This window comes from Nomascus leucogenys, chromosome 6, assembly GCF_006542625.1.
Source record: "Nomascus leucogenys isolate Asia chromosome 6, Asia_NLE_v1, whole genome shotgun sequence".
In the NCBI taxonomy this organism is placed as follows: Eukaryota; Metazoa; Chordata; class Mammalia; order Primates; family Hylobatidae; genus Nomascus; species Nomascus leucogenys.
The window spans coordinates 84,492,759-84,510,723 of record NC_044386.1 but is presented as its reverse complement, the minus strand read 5'-3'; the positions used below and the strand labels follow the sequence as shown (position 1 = coordinate 84,510,723).

Below are 17,965 nucleotides of genomic sequence, written 5' to 3'. Positions count from 1 at the left end.
TTTCACAGAGCTGACAGCCTGGCAAGGTGGGCAGATGGACAAACATTTCAAGAGTGAGGTTGGGAGTTTATGGTATTATAAAGTTTAGGGAAATACTTGGCAAGGAGTCCTAACATAGTCTAGGGTCAGAAAATACTCAGGTGACACATGTAACATTGCAAGGCACCTTACTGTACTGATTAATTTTCACAACAAGCCTTATCCACTTTTTTTTGAGACGGAGTCTTGCTCTGTCACCCAGGCTGGAGTGCAGTGGCACAATCTCGGCTCACTGCAACCTCTGCCTCCCAGGTTGAAGCAGTTTTCCTGCCTTAGCCTCCCTGTAGCTGGGATTACAGGCACATGCCACCATGCCCGGCTCATTTTTGTATTTTTATTTTTATTTTCTTTCTTTCTTTCTTTCTTTTTTGAGATGGAGTCTCGCTCTGTTGCCCAGGCTAGAGTACAGTGGTGTGCAATCTCAGCTCACTGCAACGTCTGGCTCACTGCAACCTCTGCCTCCCGGGTACAAGCAATTCTCCTGTGTTAGCCTCCTGAGTAGCTGGGATTACAGGCGCATGCCACCACACCTGGCTAATTTTTGTGTTTTTAGTAGAGATGGGGTTTTACCATGTTGGCCAGGCTGGTCATGAACTCCTGACCTCAAGTGATATGCCCACCTTGGCCTTCCAAAGTACTGGGATTACAGGTGTAAGCCACCACGCCCGGCCACTTTTGTATTTTTAGTAGAGACAGGGTTTTGCCATGTTGGCCAGGCTGGTCTCGAAATTCTGACCTCAAGTGATCCACCCTCCTCAGCTTCCCAATTACAGGCATGAGCCCCTATGTCCAGCCAGTGCCAGAGAGTTTAATAGTTTGCCCAAGGTTTTATTGCTAGGATGTGGCAGAGCTGGGAGTTGAACCTGGCAGACTGATTTCAGCATCAATCACATAACCAATCTCCTTCCCCCAGAGGAATTGGTTCTAGGCTAAAAGGTGGAGGAAAAGTGTTTCAGGCAGTAGGAACAGCACATGCAGAGACCTGAAGTTCTTGGAGAAGTTAAAAGCAGGCAGGTTGTAAAAGAGGCAGTGATGAGAAATCAGGCTGGAGAGGTAGACAGGGACCAGATCTTGAAAGACTTTAAAAGCTGTGGGTGGCCGGGCGCGGTGGCTCACACCTGTAATCCCAGCACTTTTGGAAGGCCGAGACGGGCGGATCACGAGGTCAGGAGATCGAGACCATCCTGGCTAACACAGTGAAACCCTGTCTCTACGAAAAATACAAAAAATTAGCCGGGCGTGGTTGCAGGCGCCTGTAGTCCCAGCTACTCGGGAGGCTGAGACAGGAGAATGGCGTGAACCCGGGAGGCGGAGCTTGCAGTGAGCCGAGACTGTGCTACTGCACTCCAGCCTGGGCGACAGAGTGAGACTCCATCTCAAAAAAAAAAAAAGCTAGGCCGGGCGCGGTGGCTCACGCTTGTAATCCCAGCACTTTGGGAGGCCGAGGCGGGCGGATCACGAGGTCAGGAGATCGAGACCACGGTGAAACCCTGTCTCTACTAAAAATACAAAAAATTAGCCGGGCGTGGTGGCGGGCACCTGTAGTCCCAGCTACTCGGAGAGGCTGAGGCAGGAGAACGGCGTGAACCCGGGAGGCGGAGCTTGCAGTGAGCCGAGATTGCGCCACTGCACTCCAGCCTGGGTGACAGAGCGAGACTCCGTCTCAAAAAAAAAAAAAAAAAAAAAAAAAAAAAAGCTGTGGGCAGAGGAAAGCCATTAGAAGGTTCTAAGCAAGAAAATGATGAGATACGGTTTTTAGAAAAATCACTCTAGCTGGTGGTTGGAGAATGGATCTAGGATTACTTTGAGGATTAAAAGGATTGATGCTTATGTAGTGCCCAGGGCAGAGTAAATCACTGATATGTATCAGTTGCTGCTATTATTATCACTTGTTTTTAAGGGCCCAACAGAGCAGAGAGCCTGCAAAGGAGACAGTAGTAGTGACCAGAGAAATAGGAGGTGACTGAGATAGCAAAGTGTCATGGAAGCCAAAGAGGAGGGCTAGATGAGTAGTGTCAAATGGTGCTGAGAAACCAGGGTTATACCTGAGAAGTGTCTGTTGGATTTACTGGATTGGAGATATTGGCAAACTCAGCAGGAACAGTTTCAGTGGAGTTCAGTATAGCGGATGTGGATGAAGTCAGACTGCATAAATGGGAAGTTTTTGCAGTTTCCAGGAATTCTCTGTTCCCCGAGACCTGGCCATATGTCTCAAGTGAAGAACCCCTGCTTTGGCTTGACTGCTGTCACGTTAGCTCACTGCTACAGAGGAGGGCTGAGGAGTGGGCCTCTCATTCTGGCAACATTTGTTTCAAACCTAGCCCTGTCTTTTTTTTTTTTTTTCTGAGTTTTCTGCTCCACCTCATACATCCCACCTCCAACCCCCCTCCCTGCAAAAAGAAGAAATGGTAACGCAATACCTGATATGACTGTGGGCACAGAGGATACATAAAGAATGGTCTTGCCCTCCAGGAGCTCCAGGGTTAGTGGAGGGACATGAGATAGCAGGTACGTTTTGATATGGGGGAAGGAAAACTCTGGAGTCTAGAGGGTTCGAGTGGGCAGGAGGGAAGACTAGGGCAGAGCCACATTATGACTTCCATGGGCCCTGGGTACTTTTGCCTTTCTGGGCCCCCTTTCTTCCATAAAAGAGTATTTAAAATTATATTTTATTACTACATTGATATAAAGATGAATATATGTACTAAACCATTTTCTTCCACTTAAAAGTTTTTTTCTTCTAATTTTAAAAGAAAACATTTTTGCAATGTGGGCCTTAGGCACGGTGCCTACCATGTCTAATGGATGAGTTAGCGCAGGACTAGTGTACTAGGGGATAGTGTGAGACCTCTGGGTACCTGGGAATGGAGAGGCAGGAAGGAGACAAGCCCTACACGAGACTGAACATTCTGTTTAGCACAGACCCAAAATCTCAGGGAGATCCCATAGGCCAAGCAGCTCTGGGAAAAGTGAAAGTGGTTTAGTTGGAGCCACCTCATAGGGGCCCCCAGCTGCCTAAGTTCTTGTGAAAAGCAACCCCATCTGTCCTCTGTCACTAATGCCATTGTAAGGGGGAACCTCTCACAGGTGAGGTCCTTGCTTCTGAAAATGTGCAGCATCCCATGAGCTGTCAGTTTCTACCAGAAAGGGAAAGAGTTTTACTCTATGGGAATAAGTGCACGTGTGTATGAGAGAGAGGTAGAGTAGGCGAAGTGGTTCTGTGTCATTTCTGTTTAATTCATTTCATTAAACACTGATTGCCTACAAAACCAGGAGAGGGGTGGAGAGTTTGTGATTTAAACAGCCCAATTCAGACATTTTTCTTGAGAACGTGGCCCCATCGCATCTGAGCCCATTCCTGCTAAGCCCAGGAGGCTTGTGTTGGCATGGAGTCAGCAGCATTCGTCCCGTTGCCATGGTGATTCTTAGGCCCTGGGGCTGGATTTAGCTCACACAAAAACAGGACCACACCCCTCTCTAAGCCCTCTCCACAGCCCCCACTTGTCTCTCTCCCCACTTGCCTCCTCTCCACTGTGCCCCACCTCATGAGTTTTCCATCTCTTGGCCTTTGTTTGTGTTTGCCTTTGTCAGTCTCCTGCCTCTGGATGGGTTTCTGTTTGTTTCCAAACTGTCTGGGGCTGTGCACCATGGAGACAGTGTCCTGGGCTGCCTCTAGCCCTGATCTGGTTAGAATAAGCCCCTCTCCTTTGCATGCATCTCCAACCTGACATTTGGAGCATCCAAAACAAATCATGACATTCCCAAGTAAAGATAGAAACCACCGTCTCCACCCACTCTGGCTGGTGCCCTTGTCCACATGGAAAGGGTTTTTCAAAAATTTCCAGTGTTCTGCTGTAGTGTCCATATACCGCAGCCCTGAAAAGGGGAAGCAGCATTTATTGAATACTTACTTTATATCAGCCACGGGGCTAGACTTTGCTTGTGTTAAAAATCTGGAAATTAGGCCAGGCGCGGTGGTTCACGGCTATAATCCCAGCACTTTTGGAAGGCCGAGGTGGGCAGATCACCTGAGGTCAGGAGATCGAGACCATCCTGACCAACATGGTGAAACCCCGTCTCTACTAACAATACAAAAATTAGCCGGGTGTGGTGGTGTGCACCTGTAGTCCCAGCTACTCGGGAGGCTGAGGCAGGAGAATTGCTTGAACCTGGGAGGCAGAGCTCTGTTGCAGTGAGCTGAGATTGTGCCACTGCACTCCAGCCTGGTGACAGAGAGAGACCCCGTCTCAAAAAAAAAAATCTAGTTTCCTGCATTAAAATTCAACTGCAAGCTCCTTGAGGACAGGGACTAGGCAGTCTTTGTATACACAAGTATCTAAGATATGGTGGGGTGCTGGAGAAGAGTTTATTGAGTGAGTGAATAAAGGGGTGCAAGGATACAAGAAACTTCCCTATCACAGTAGAGGGTAATGGTTGAATGTTAGCAGAAAGAGAATGAAATTAGACTTGAGAAAAAAAATGCATTGACAAGACATTGTGGATGAGTGGGGGTTTCAAAGAAGGTTGTGGACATTTGTTGCTTGAATTCAGGGAGTCCCATTTGCGATGTCACCAGAAATACCTTTTGAGGTTAGTGGGGTGGAAAGGACAGTGCCTTGCATTATTTTATTTTATTTTATTTTTTGAGACGGAGTTTCGCTCTTGTCTCCCAGGCTGAGGTGCAGTGGTGCAATCTCGGCTCACCGCTACTACATCCATCTCCCAGGTTCAAGTGATTCTCCTGCCTCAGCCTCCCAAGTAGCTGGGATTACGGGTATGCGCCACCATGTCCAGCTAATATTTTTGTATTAGTAGTAGAGACAGGGTTTCACCATGTTGGCCAGGCTGGTCTCAAACTCCTGACCTCAGGTGATCCACGCACCTTGACCTCCCAAAGTGCTGGGATTACAGGTGTGAGCCACCACGCCCAGCCGCCTTGCGTTTTATTTAAAGTGCAGATGATCCTGAGAGAGGCTAAACTGTTGACTTGAAGCTTATTCATACACATGTGCAAATGACTGATAACAAAGCCTCCCTAAGAGCAGGTTTTAGTAATGAGTTAGGAGAGGGTGGAGAAAGAGAAATCACTAGGGATTCAAGGGCAGGAGGAGCTTTGACCTTGTCAAGGGGTGGGGCCACTGGAATCAAACTTTGCTCTAACCCCATTTGGCCAAAGGAGGACCCCAGTGAAAACAGCATGTGGTGCTGCCAGGCTTTCCAGCCATTGCTGGTGACATTGGTTAGTTTAGTCAAACTGCCCACTGGTGGGTCAGGAAGGCCAGTCTCAATTTATTGGAAGCATGGATCGCAGGCTGCTTTAAAGATGCAGTTTTATTCTTGAGCAAGTGCAGGCTATCCCAAATGAGCCCATAATATATTGCCTATCAGAGGTCTGTAGGGATTTAAAACTAGCACATCAATTATATTTTTAAAGGGCTAGAAAAGTATTTGTCCTTTTAGTTCTTTGGCCATCGATTTCCTTTGGATAAGGCCATCTGTTGTTCTTGTCACCCAGGGTTCCTTCACCTTCCTGGTACCATACCTCAACTTCCTCTCTGGGGAACCAACTCCCTTTCCCACTCATTGGTCTTGGAAAGCTGACTGACTGCCCCCTCCACTCACACACTCTGCAAGTGGAGCACTGACTCAGGCCCAAGCCAATTAGTGAGTTGCCTTCTCCCGGCCTTAGTGATTGATTCAAACCTAGGCATGTGGACCGGGCGCGGTGGCTCACGCCTGTAATCCCAGCACTTTGGGAGGCTGAGGTGGGTGGATCACGAGGTCAGGAGATCGAGACCTTCCTGGCTAACATGGTGAAACCCTGTCTCTACTAAAAATACAAAAAATTAGCCGGGCATGGTGGCGGGCGCCTGTAGTCCCAGCTACTTGGGAGGCTGAGGCAGGAGAATGGCGTGAACCCGGGAGGCGGAGCTTGCAGTGAGCTGAGATGGCACCACTGCACTCCAGCCTGGGTGACAGAGCAAGACTCCATCTCAAAAAAAAAAAAAAAAAAAAAAAAAAAAAAAAAAAACCTAGGCATGTGACCCAGCTAGTATCTCATTAAAATGAGCCACGAGTTTTGAGAAAATACTATCTCATTTTGATATAATAATAGTATCTCATCAAAATGAACCATAAGTTTTGCTGGGGATCCTGGGAAAGAGACTTGCATTTCCAGTGGTCCTGAATGTGAGAGGCTGCCATCTGGCTGCCATGCAAAGTCTCAGACTGATGCCAACACAGTGGAAAGCAGAGCTGCTGTCCTGATGATGTTTGAGTGCTGAATCCAGTTGTGCTTGAAGCCAGACTTTTCACTTAGGTGACCAATAAATACATTCCTTTTTATTTAACAGAGTAAGTTGGGTCTTACGGGGAATAAACGTGGGTAGATCTTAACTGATATCCTTTGCCATCCTGGAGCATCATTATTTTTAATGTAAGTCCTTTGTTAACTATAGAAAGGTGTGAATTCCAAACTAGTGAGTCTGGATTGATGAAGTCTGACTGTCCTGACCCCTGGACTATCCCTACAAGGCACTCAAACCTGTGCAAAATAAGAGATGGGAGGCAGGGGCATGGTGACTCACGCCTGTAATCCCAGCACTTTGGGAGGCTGAAGCCTGCGGATCACTTGAGGTCAGGAGTTTGAGACCAGCTTGGCCAACATGGTGAAACCCCGTCTCTACTAAAAATACAAAAATTAACTGGGCATGGTGGTGCACGCCTGTAATCCCAGCTACTCGGGAGGCTGAGGCATGAGAATCGCTTGAACCTGGGAGGCAAAGGTTGCAGCGAGGCGGAGGTTAAGTGAGCCAAGATCGCACCACTGCACTCCAGCCTGGGCAGCAGAGTGAGACTCTGTCTCTAAATAAATAAGAGTTGGGAAAAACACACACACACGCACCACTGTGTTTTGGGGCCTTCTGTAGCCTCAGTCTCAAGGGGCCTCCTTTGGTCAGCTTGGACTGGCTTCTGGCCTCAGAAACCCCAGGGCCCATCAAAGTCCAGAAGCAGCAATGGGTAGGTCTGACCAGAGCTGTGGCTGTAAACTACACTGGAGGAACCTGGCCCTCAGGAAGACCAGAGATGCAGTCTGCAGCAGTAGGAGAAGGGAGGAAGGAAAAGGACACTACCGTGTATCAAGTGCCTCCTGCATGATGTGCATATTAGAAGAATTATCTTATTTAATCTTCACAATATCCCTGCAAGGCAGATACTATTCTGTTTATTTTACAGAAGAAACAGCTTTGGAGGTGACTTGTGCAAGGTGAAAAGGCCAGAAAGAGGCAGAACCGGGGCTGACTCTAGAGGAATAAGAAAGGCAGGCATGGCCAGGCGCAATGGGTCATGCCTGTAATCCCAGCACTTTGGGAGGCTGAGGTGGGTGGACCACTTGAGGTCAGGAGTTTGAGACCAGCCTGGCCAACATGGTGAAACCCTGTCTGTACTAAAAACACAAAAATCAGCTGGGCATAGTGGCGCGTGCCTATAATCCCAGCTACTGGGCAGGCTGGGACAGGAGAATCGCTTGAACTTGGGAGGCGGGGGTTGCAGTGAGCTGAGATCGCGCCATTGCACTCCAGCCTGGGTAACAGAGAGAGACTCTGTCTCAAAAAAAAAAAAAAAAAAAGGCAAGCAGATGCAAGGCTGCAGCTAGAGGGGCTGTCTGAGCAAAGAAGACCTAGGCTGGTGGCATAGGAAGACAAGAGTGCCGACACCAGGCCCAGTGGATAGAAAACGAGTTCCCTTTTCAGGCTGGGGTTGTGAGCTCTGCTCTATTTTATGAGCAGAAGGCACCTGCAATGTCAGAAGTGGAAACCATGGGAAGTCCCCCGACACCCTCTCAATCAGAGCTCTGAGCTCATCTCCTGTAACCTTCCCAGCCCCATCATTGCAGACCCAGGAGGTGAGCCCAGAGGCACACATGGCACTGAATGTGGGGCAGGAAGGGGATGGCCCCTCCCTTCCACCCCCACTGCCTGCTCAAGCCATCAGCCTGCTCTGATTAAGTTGAAATTTTTGAGACCTTGCATCCAGGGGCTGCTGGCAGCCAAATCCCCCTGATTGCCCGAGATGTTCCTCACATCAGAGAATAAACAGTCACCCCTGTCTGGCCAGCTGGGCTGAGCAGCATTCCTGTCTCCAGGCCTGCCTGGCTGGGTGGGGCTGCAGCCCTTCGTCCACCTCCAGCAGAGGCCTGGAGGATCTGGTGAGTGGGTACGAGGGAGAAGGAAGGTAGCTGTCTGTCTCCAGGTTGAACGAGACATTTCTCCTGAGTCCCCATTTTGCCCCAGCACTGGGCACCTCAGCTTCAAGCCACTCCAGGCACAAGTCCTGTGTTTGTAATATGACTGTCACTTAAGAGGAGGCCCCCACTGGGCCACTGTCCCTGGGATGGGAGCCCCTTCACCCCAGGGGCTCCCTGGGGAATTAGATTCCTACACCATTCCAGCTAGATCTGAAGTCATCACACTCAAATGGCTCATTTTACAAAAGTGGACACAGTCCACAGAGTTGAGACAGAAGCAGGACCAGAACACCGGCCTTTAATTCCTACAGCCTTGAGATGCCGTGGTTAGGATGACGCTAGGGGCTCTAAGCAAGAGCTCTGCATGTTTTTGCAGAGAAGCGGGAGTGTTTTCGTCCCCTAGGCCTGTTTTGAAGATCAGGCTGGTGGCCGAGCTGTTTCCTGAGGAAGCAAGGCTTCTGGAAAAGTGCTGTTCACTAGATGCTCCTAAATCATCTATTCGGCAGTAGAGCTGGGGCAGTGGAACCTGAGTGTGCTCTGCCACCGTCCAGAGTCCAGTGTCCAGCATCCAGCCTGGCCTTAGCCAGGCTTTGGGAGGCAACTGGGGACCAAGGGCAGAGTCCTTGGGAAGGCATAGCTCCCCCCAACGTATAACATCTGTTTCCCTGACCTAGGACTCTGGCCTGGGTCTGTGGGGGAGGAGGAAGAGCCGGCTTTTTCAGCCAGTCTGCAAAAGGAATTCCTCTAGGAACCCCCTCTGGCCGCAGACGGGGGACGGGGGAGGGGAAGGAGGCAGACAGTGTGGGATCCAGGGGCAGTCCAGGAGTCTCTATGGACAAATGTCTCACTCCCAGTCTGTTTTGGGCCTACAGCTTTGCCTTTGTCTAGCTGAGCAGATCAGTGTGGGTTTGTGTGACTTCTGGGTTTGTGTGTGTAGGCAGCTACATTGCTGGTTGCAGCTGGTTCCTCGGTAGAAAGTATGTACTTGTGTGTTTCCCTGTATGTAAGTATTCACATCTGTGTAAGCCCATGTATATGAATATCTTTGAGGGAAAGTGTGGGCCTCTACTGCTTGCATAGTTGAATTAGTCTACCACCTGCCTACGTGTGTTTGTGGGGGTACTTGTGAGGTTATTTTGGTATAAATAATATGTCAGTGAGCCTCTGAAAGCACATATGCCTATTTGTGCAGAAGCATTCATTCACTCATTCTTGACTTATGATTTGCTAATTTACTTAAACATTCTTAAAGTGCTTGTTCTATGATTGTCCCCATACTAGGCACTGGGAATTTGAAGAGGTGTCTGTGGCCAGAGTAAAGCCAGAGTGTGGCCATCTAAAGGGTGGGCCCAGGACAAGGGCCTCACGGAAAGGAACTGTGGGAAGTAGAGAGGTAAGAACAATCCGGCTGGTCACGGTGGCTCACACCTGTAATCCCAGCACTTTGGGCGGCTGAGGCGGGCGGATCACAAGGTCAGGAGATCGAGACCATCCTGGCTAACACGGTGAAACCCCATCTCTACTAAAAATACAAAAAATTAGCTGGGTGTGGTGGCGGGCGCCTGTAGTCCCAGCTACTCAGGAGGCTGAGGCAGGAGAATGGCGTGAACCCAGGAGGCAGAGGTTGTGGAGAGCCGAGAACGTGCCACTGCACTCCAGCCTAGGCAACAAAGCAAGACTCCATCTCAAAAAAAAAAAAAAAATCCATTGGTCTAAGTGCCTGTGTGTGTTATCGCCTGTGTATAACACGTCTCTGTGTGTCTGTCTGTGTGAATGTTCATATATATTTTTCCTAGAGGGTAGAACTCACAGCTTTCCAGCCATCCATTCCCTTGCCTGGGTAGACAGGCTGGGGTGGTGAGAGGGCAGTGACCTAAGAGTCCAAGATACTAGTCCTATGCTCAGCTTAGACTCACCATGATCTGGCCTCTCGTCTGTAGAATGAAAGGGTTAGATTACCTCATCATTAACTGTATAGGCCTTGTGTGGTTTACAGAAGAAGCGTGATTGATTCCTGGGTTAATTAATTACTTTTTAGAGGTCAAATTGGGAGATGCCTAATTTTAGAAGCTCTGGGTTCAGACAGAACTCAGTTTGAATCCCAGCTCTGCCATATGGATTTTGCGTCCTTTGGAGTTATTTAACCTCATCAGGATTGTTGTGAGGATTAAATAAAATAATGTGTGTAAAGTGTTGAGCATGGGCCAGGCATGGTGGTTCATGCCTGTAATCCCAGCATTTCGGGAGGCCAAGTCAGGAGCATCACTTGAGGTCAGGAGTTCGAGACCAGCCTGGGCAACATAGCCAGACCCCTGTCTCTACAATAAATTTTTTAAAAATTAGCCCAGCTTGGTGGCCTGTGCTGGTAGTCCTGGCTACTCAGGAGGCTAAGGCTGGAAGACTGCTTGAGCCCAGGAGGTCAAGGCTGCAGTGAGCTATGATCACACCACTGCACTCCAGCCTGGGCAACAGAGCAAGACCCTGCCTTGGAAAAAAAAATTGTTGAGCATGATGCCAGGCACATAGTAGATGTTCAATAAATAATAGCTTCTGTTCTTATCTACAGACTTTCCAGCTTTCATATCTTACAAATATTGGGTTCAGTAGACATGTTGACAAATTGAATTCATGTAAACCACATGTTTAGGGAATTCTGGCCCTATGGTGGTTGGGGGTGGGGACAGTGGGGGAGAAAATCTGGCCCTTTCTTTGGTACCTTCTAAGAAGTTGCCAACTGAGATCTGTGTGAGCCACTCCCTTCACCCCATTCTCTGATGTGGATCCTTGACATCTTCTCAGTCTTATGTACAGACAAGTACTATGAAACACAGGTTCAACACCCTCTTCTGACCTGATTCTGCTCCTGAGCCCCTACCCAGTGAGGCAGGATGTTGAGCTAAATAGGATCAGGCCACAGGGCAGAGCTGGGTCAGGTAAGTCTTCAAGCTCCCTGACATGTCTGTGCCTGCCTGACCAGCCCCAGTATGGGCACATCCAGACAGGCGGAGGGCGTCTGCCTCCCATGATTGATATTGCTGGGAGCGCATCGCTCTGCTCCTGGCTCAGGTGGCTGAGAATCATAGAGCACCTGAGAGGCCAAGAGACCTCCATGATCCCTGTGCCCTCAAGGCCTCTGGAATGGCTGAGTTCCAGCAGGTACAAGGAGAGCTGGGGGCGGTCCAGAGATAGTGCCTCTCAGTCAGGGTTGCTGGGGGTGACTATCTTGGGAATCCCCTAGAGCCTGTTAAAACTGGCAGCTCTTGTGCTCTCCCAAAATATCCCTGACCTGGAGGGACTGAGGGAGGGGTTTAGGATGCAGCCAGGGTTGCTGAGTTGGGAAATTCTCTGGAAGTGAGCTCAGGGTGGCCGAGGCCCTGAGGGAAGCAAGGAGAGGGTCTGCCTGGAGGTCATGCTGGCCACCCCAATGACCATCCCCAACATGGGTCACAGATAATTGGTTTGATGGTCTCTCAGCTCTAGGAATTACCCTGGAGATGGGAGTAACTTAAACTGCAAAAGACCCTCTGGGAGTCATTTTGATGGCCCCTCACCATATCTGGCTGCTCTGTTTGGGGCCAGAACTAGGAATTTTCCTTTTGAAAAAAATTGAAAGCAAGAGAGCAGGCAATGGGTTGTGGCCAAAGTAATGTGTTTAAGGAAATTTCTGCTTCATGCTGGCCAGGACAGGGAATGTCTGGTCAAATAGCTGCTGACAGCCAGGGTCCCTGTAAGTAAACAGGCCGCCTCTGATGGCCGCCCTGAGCTCATTTCCCTCAGCAGCGTGCAAGGGGATGATGTCACCATGAGTGGGGCCTTCTGGTCATGGAGTTTGTCAGCAAGCAGGATGGAAGCTCGGTGATTGCTAGCGGCCTGGGTGCTGCGGCCCAGTTATTGCAAACAGCTGCTTCCATACAAGCAGCTCTGACACCCTCCTACACATACTCCATGGGACTCTAGCCACATCCATGACCCCACAGCAGGGGTGTTCCTGGCGCGATCTGGGAATAACTGTCCCATATCCAACTTCTATCCAAAGCCTCTCCCTCAGCCAGAGAGCTGGGCTTCCCCTGGTCTATGAAGGGCACATAGGGTGGGTTCAGTTGTAAGGAGTGGCCCCTAGAGGTACAGGCTCATGTTCTGCCCCTGCAGAGAACAGATAGTGGCGACGTGCCCTACCGCCTGTCTCCTGGGGCTAGGCAGCCAGGTCCAGAGGGGGACTTTCCATGAGCAGAGAGCCCAGGTCAGGGGAGGTTAGGAGGCAGGGTGGCGAGGAAGCCACAAAGCCCTCTCTATGCCTCCCCCACAGGCTCTTCCTGAGCCTTGCAGCCACGAGGTGAGGTTCATGGGATTTGAAAGCGCTGCAGCAGAATTACTGAGGAGCAGCTGCCAGTTTGGGACAGGCTCTATAGCCTCCCCACTCCCCCAGGCCATCCCCATGTCACCTCCTGGCCAGGGAATGGGGAGCAGTAAGACTCTAAATAGAGAGGTGGGCAAGAATCTTCTTAGGGGTAGGCCTGGGCCTTTTCCTTCTTGTATCCCCCCAACATCCTGACCTGGCTTTGCAATTGGCTTGTCACTCACACAGACCAACCCCACAGAGTAAGTGGCCCACTCAACAGCTGCCTGACCTACTCCAGGCTGACCAAATCCTCAGACCGACCAACTAGCTCACAGGAGACTCACTGCTTCTGTGATGTACAGCCTGATTGACCAGTAGGCCATCCTGTTACTCTACTTATTCAACAAATAGTCATTGAATGCTTAGTTTGTGCCAGATCTTGTGCTGGGTGCAGGGGATACAGCCATAAACAAGACAGACAAGATCCTTGCTCTTAAGGCACTGAAAGTAAGCCATATGGCTTGGCTGTGTCTCCACCCAAACCTCATTTTGAATTGTAGTTCCCATAATTCCCATGTGTTGTGGGAGGGACCTGGTGGGAGATCATTGAGTCATGGGGGCGGGTCTTTCCCATGCTGTTCTCATGACAGTGAATAAGTCTCACGAGATCTGATGGTTTTATAAAGAGGAGTTCTCTTGCACACACTCTCTTGCCTGCTGCCATGTAAGATGTGACTTTGCTCTTCCTTTGTCTTCCGCCATGATTGTGAGGCCTCCAAGCCATGCAGAACTGTGAGTCCATTAAACCTCTTTATAAATTTCCCAGTCTTGGGTATGTCTTTATATAGTAAGTAAACAATGATGGAGTGTGATCTGTATATTATATATTATGAAGGAAGTAAATGAGATTCTGTGGGAGATAGTATCCAGCAGGCCATCCCCTGGATATAACGAAAGTCAGGGAAGACCTTCCTGACACATTATCTGAGACCTGGGGATTGAGAATGAGAAACGACCATGCAAAGAGCCTGTGGAAGAGCTTTCCAGATGGAGAAAGGCAATGCCAAGGGCTTGAGGTGGGGAAGAGCTTGGCATAGTCTTGGGATAGCCATGTTACTGGAACATGGTGAGGGGAAGGCAGTGAGACTCTAAGTAGAGAGGTGGGCAAGAAGCTTCTTGGGGGTTCTTGCTTAAGGGGAAGGCAGCATGTGGAAGGGCTGCAGAGGAGGGCAGGAGCCTACCAGACAGGAGACAGGGCCTTGGGAGTCACAGTAAGGACTTAGGGAGGAGTGAGGGGAAGGCCCTGAGGGTTTACACAAAAGTGTGACACACATTCAAGAATAAATATGTACTGGAATTTATATAATAGTTAAAAACCTTCCCACACACACAAAAAAATGAAACCCTCCAGGCCCAGATGCCTTCACTAGTGAACTCTACTAAACATTTAAGGAAGAAATAATACCCACTTGATATAAAATCTTCCAGAATATTGAAAAGGAGGGAATACTTCCCAACTCATTCTATGAGGCCAGCCTTACCCTGATACCAAAACCAGACAGAGATATTCCAAGAAGGCATGGCTGCTCACGCCTGTAATCCCAGCACTTTGAGAGGTCAAGAAGGGTGGATCACTTGAGCTCAGGATTTCGAGGCCGGCCTGGGCAACATGGTGAAACCTTGTCCCTACAAAAAAGACAAAAATTAGCCAGGTATGGTGGTGCATACCTGTAGTCCCAGCTACTTGGGAGGCTGAGGTGAGAGGACCACTTGAGCCTGGGGAGGTGGAGATTGCAGAGCTGAGATCACGCCACTGCACTCCAGCCTGGGCAACAGAGCCAGACCTACTCTCTAAAAACAACAACAACAAAATCATACTTAATGGTTAAAGATTGAATGCTTTCACTCTAAGATTGAGAATGAGGCAAGAAATATCTGTTCTTACCACTTCTATTCAAGATTATACTGGGGGTCCTAGTCAATGCAATATAGGAAGAAAAATATAAATCATATAGTTTGGAAAGAAAAAAGTAAAAGTGTCTTTATTTATAAATGGCACGTATATGGAAAATCTTAAGTAATCTAGGAAACCTAAAATGAGTAAGTGAGGGGCCAGGCGCAGTGGCTCATGCCTGTAATCCCAGCACTTTGGGAGGCTGAGGTGGGCGGATCACCTGAGGTCAGGAGTTCAAGACCAGCCTGGCCAACATGGTGAAACCCCGTCTCTACTAGAAATACAAAAATTAGCCGGGAGTGGTGGCAGGCACCTGTAATCCCAGCTACTCGGGAGGCTGAGGCAGGAGAATCGCTTGAACCCGGGAGGCAGAGGTTGCAGTGAGCCAAGATCATGCCACTGCACTCCAGCCTGGCCAACAGAGCAAGACTCCATCTCAAAAAATAAATAAATAAATAAATAAAATGAATAACTGAGGTTAGCAAAGTTGCAGGATATAAGATTAACATATGAAAAGTAATTGTGTTTCTCTATATAAGCAAAAAACACTTGGAAATTGACATTATAAAAACAATCTAGAATACCATCAGAACTCCAAAATATTTAGGGATAAATCTGACAAAAGATGTGCAAGCAATTAAAGAAGATCTAAATAAGTGGTGAGAGATACTGTGTTCATGGATCAGATGACCTGATGTTTTCAAGATTACAATTTTCTGAAATTGGCATATAGATTCAAAATAATTCCTATCAAAATTGCAGCAATCTTTTTTTTTTGTAGTAAACAACAAGCTGATTCTAAATGTATGTGGAAATGCAAAGGACCTTGAATAGCCAAAACAATTTTTTAAAGTATTATACAATTAGATTACTGGCCCTAATTGATTTCAAGACTATAGACAGAGCTACAATAATCAAGACAGTGTGGTATTGATGTAAAGATAAACATATAGAACACTGAAAAAGAAAAGGCCATCCAGAAATAGAGATATACACATATTATCAATTGATTTTTTATGAAGGTGACAAAGTACCTTTGGGGAAAAGATAGTATTTTCAACAAATGGTGCTAGAACAACTGGATATCTCGTGGCAAACAAAATGAACCTCTATCCTTACTTCACACCATACACAAAAATTAATCCAAGTGGGCCACAAATCTAAATACAAGAGCAAAAACTATACAACTTCTAGAAGAAGACGTAGGGGAAAATCTTTAAAACCTTAGGTCGGGCAAAACACTAATAATCAGTGAAAAGGTTTATAAACTTCATTAAAATTTAAAACTTTTGCTCTCTAATGATACCACTAGAAAAACGAAAAGACAGCTCTCGGTGGGAGAAAATATTTGCAAAACATATATCCAACAAAGGACTTGTATCTAGAATATATTTTTAAAAAAACTTCCTTATATACTTAGAATAGATGAAGAATAAATGATTTGTATCTAGAATACATAAAAATATATACACTCAATACAAAAAACTAATGTAAAAAATGAACAAAAATTTTCAACGGACACTTTGCTAAAGAAGATACACAAATTGCAAATAAGCACATGAAAGGATCCTCTTTGGTTATAAGAAATGTAAACTAAAACACAGTGAAATACCACTGCACACCCACTAAAAAAGCGAAAATTAAAAGACTGACCATATGAAGTGTTGGCAAGAATGTGAAACAACTATAGCCAGTTCCACACTAGTGGTAGGAATGTATAAGCACTTTAGAAAACTGGCCGGGCATGGTGGTTCATGCTTGTAATCCCAGCACTTTGGGAGGCCAAGGTGAGCGGATCACCTGAGGTCAGGAGTTCAAGACCAGCCTGGCCAACATGGTGAAACCCCATCTCTACTAAAAACACAAAAATTAGCTGGGTGTGGTGGCACACACCTGTAACCCCAGCTACTCGGGAGGCTGAGGCAGAAGAAACACTTGAACCTGGGAGGCGGAGGTTGCAGTGAGCTGAGATTGTGCCACCACTGCACTCCAGCCTAGGCAACAGAGTGAGACTCCATCTCAAAAAAACAAAAAACAGTTTGGACGGGCATGATGGCTCATGCCCAATCTTTGGGATGGCTCAATCCCAATACTTTGGGAGGCTGATGGGGGCAGATCACTTGAGGTCAGGAGTTCAAGACCAGCCTGGCCAACATGGCAAAACCCATCTCTACTAAAAAAATACAAAAAATTATCCAGGTGTGGTGGTGTGCGCCTGCAGTCCCAGCTACTTGGGAGGCTGAGGCATGATAATTGCTTGAACACAGGAGGCAGAAGTTGCAGTGAGCCAAGACTGCACCACTGCACTCCAGCCTGGGCAACAGAGCGAGACTCTGTCTCAAAAAAATAAAAATAGAAACAGTTTGGCAATTTCTCAAAAAGCTAAACATACACCTACTACATGATCCAGTCACTTCTCTCCTAGGTATTTACCCAAGAAAAACGACAGCAGAAGCTCATACAAAGACCTATACATGAATGGTTACAGCAGCCTTGCATATAATAGCTAAAACCTGGACAGCCCAAATGTTCATCATCAAGTGAATGGGTAAAAAATTGTGATATATTCATACAATGGAATACTTATTACTCAGCAATAAAAAAAGTACTGATACAATGAACATGGATGAATTTCAAAATTATTAAGCCATATAAAAAAGAGCATATAGGCCAGGCACAGTGGCTTGCGCCTGTACTTGCAGCACTTTCGGAGGCTGAGGTGGGTGATTGATTTGAGTTCAGGAGTTTGAGACCAGCCTGGGCAACATGGTGAAACCCCATCCTACAAAAAGTACAAAAAAATTGGCCGGGCGCGGTGGCTCACGCTTGTGATCCCAGCACTTTGGGAGGCGGAGGTGGGCGGATCATGAAGTCAGGGGTCATGGTGAAACCCCGTCTCTACTAAACACACACACACACACACACACACACACACACACACACACACACACACTAGCCAGGCGTGGTGGCGGGCGCCAAGCTACTTGAGAGGCTGAGGCAGGAGGGCAGGAGAATGGCGTGAACTATGGAGGTAGATCTTGCAGTGAGCCGAGATCGTGCCACTGCTCTCCAGCCTGGGCGACAGAGCGAGACTCTGTCTCAAAAAAAAAAAAAAAAAAAAAAGAAAGAAAAGAAGAAAACTTTAGCTGAGCATGTCGTGGTGCATGCCTGTAGTCCCAGCTACTTGGGAGGCAGATGTAGGAGGATTGCTTGAGCCCAGGAGGTCAAGGCTGCAGTTGCAGTGAGCCGTGATCGCGCCATTGCAAGCCAGCCTGGGTGACGGAGTGAGACCCTGTCTTTAAGAAAAAAAAAAAAAAAAAAAAAGAGGCCAGACGCGGTGGCTCACACCTGTAATCCCAAAACTTTGGGAGGCCGAGGTGGGCGG

General features: G+C 47.9%; 1 protein-coding gene across 4 annotated transcripts in view; it reads left to right on the top strand.

Moving 5' to 3' along the window:
* Window positions 1-17,965, top strand: part of PARP16 (poly(ADP-ribose) polymerase family member 16) — a 52,553-nt gene that overhangs the window by 28,868 nt on the left and 5,720 nt on the right. For all 4 annotated transcript variants that reach the window (XR_004030544.1, XR_004030543.1, XR_004030541.1 and 1 more), the window contains one exon: window positions 9,569-9,680. The gene's annotated coding sequence lies outside the window, so the exon portion shown is untranslated. The remainder of the gene's footprint in view (window positions 1-9,568; window positions 9,681-17,965) is intronic.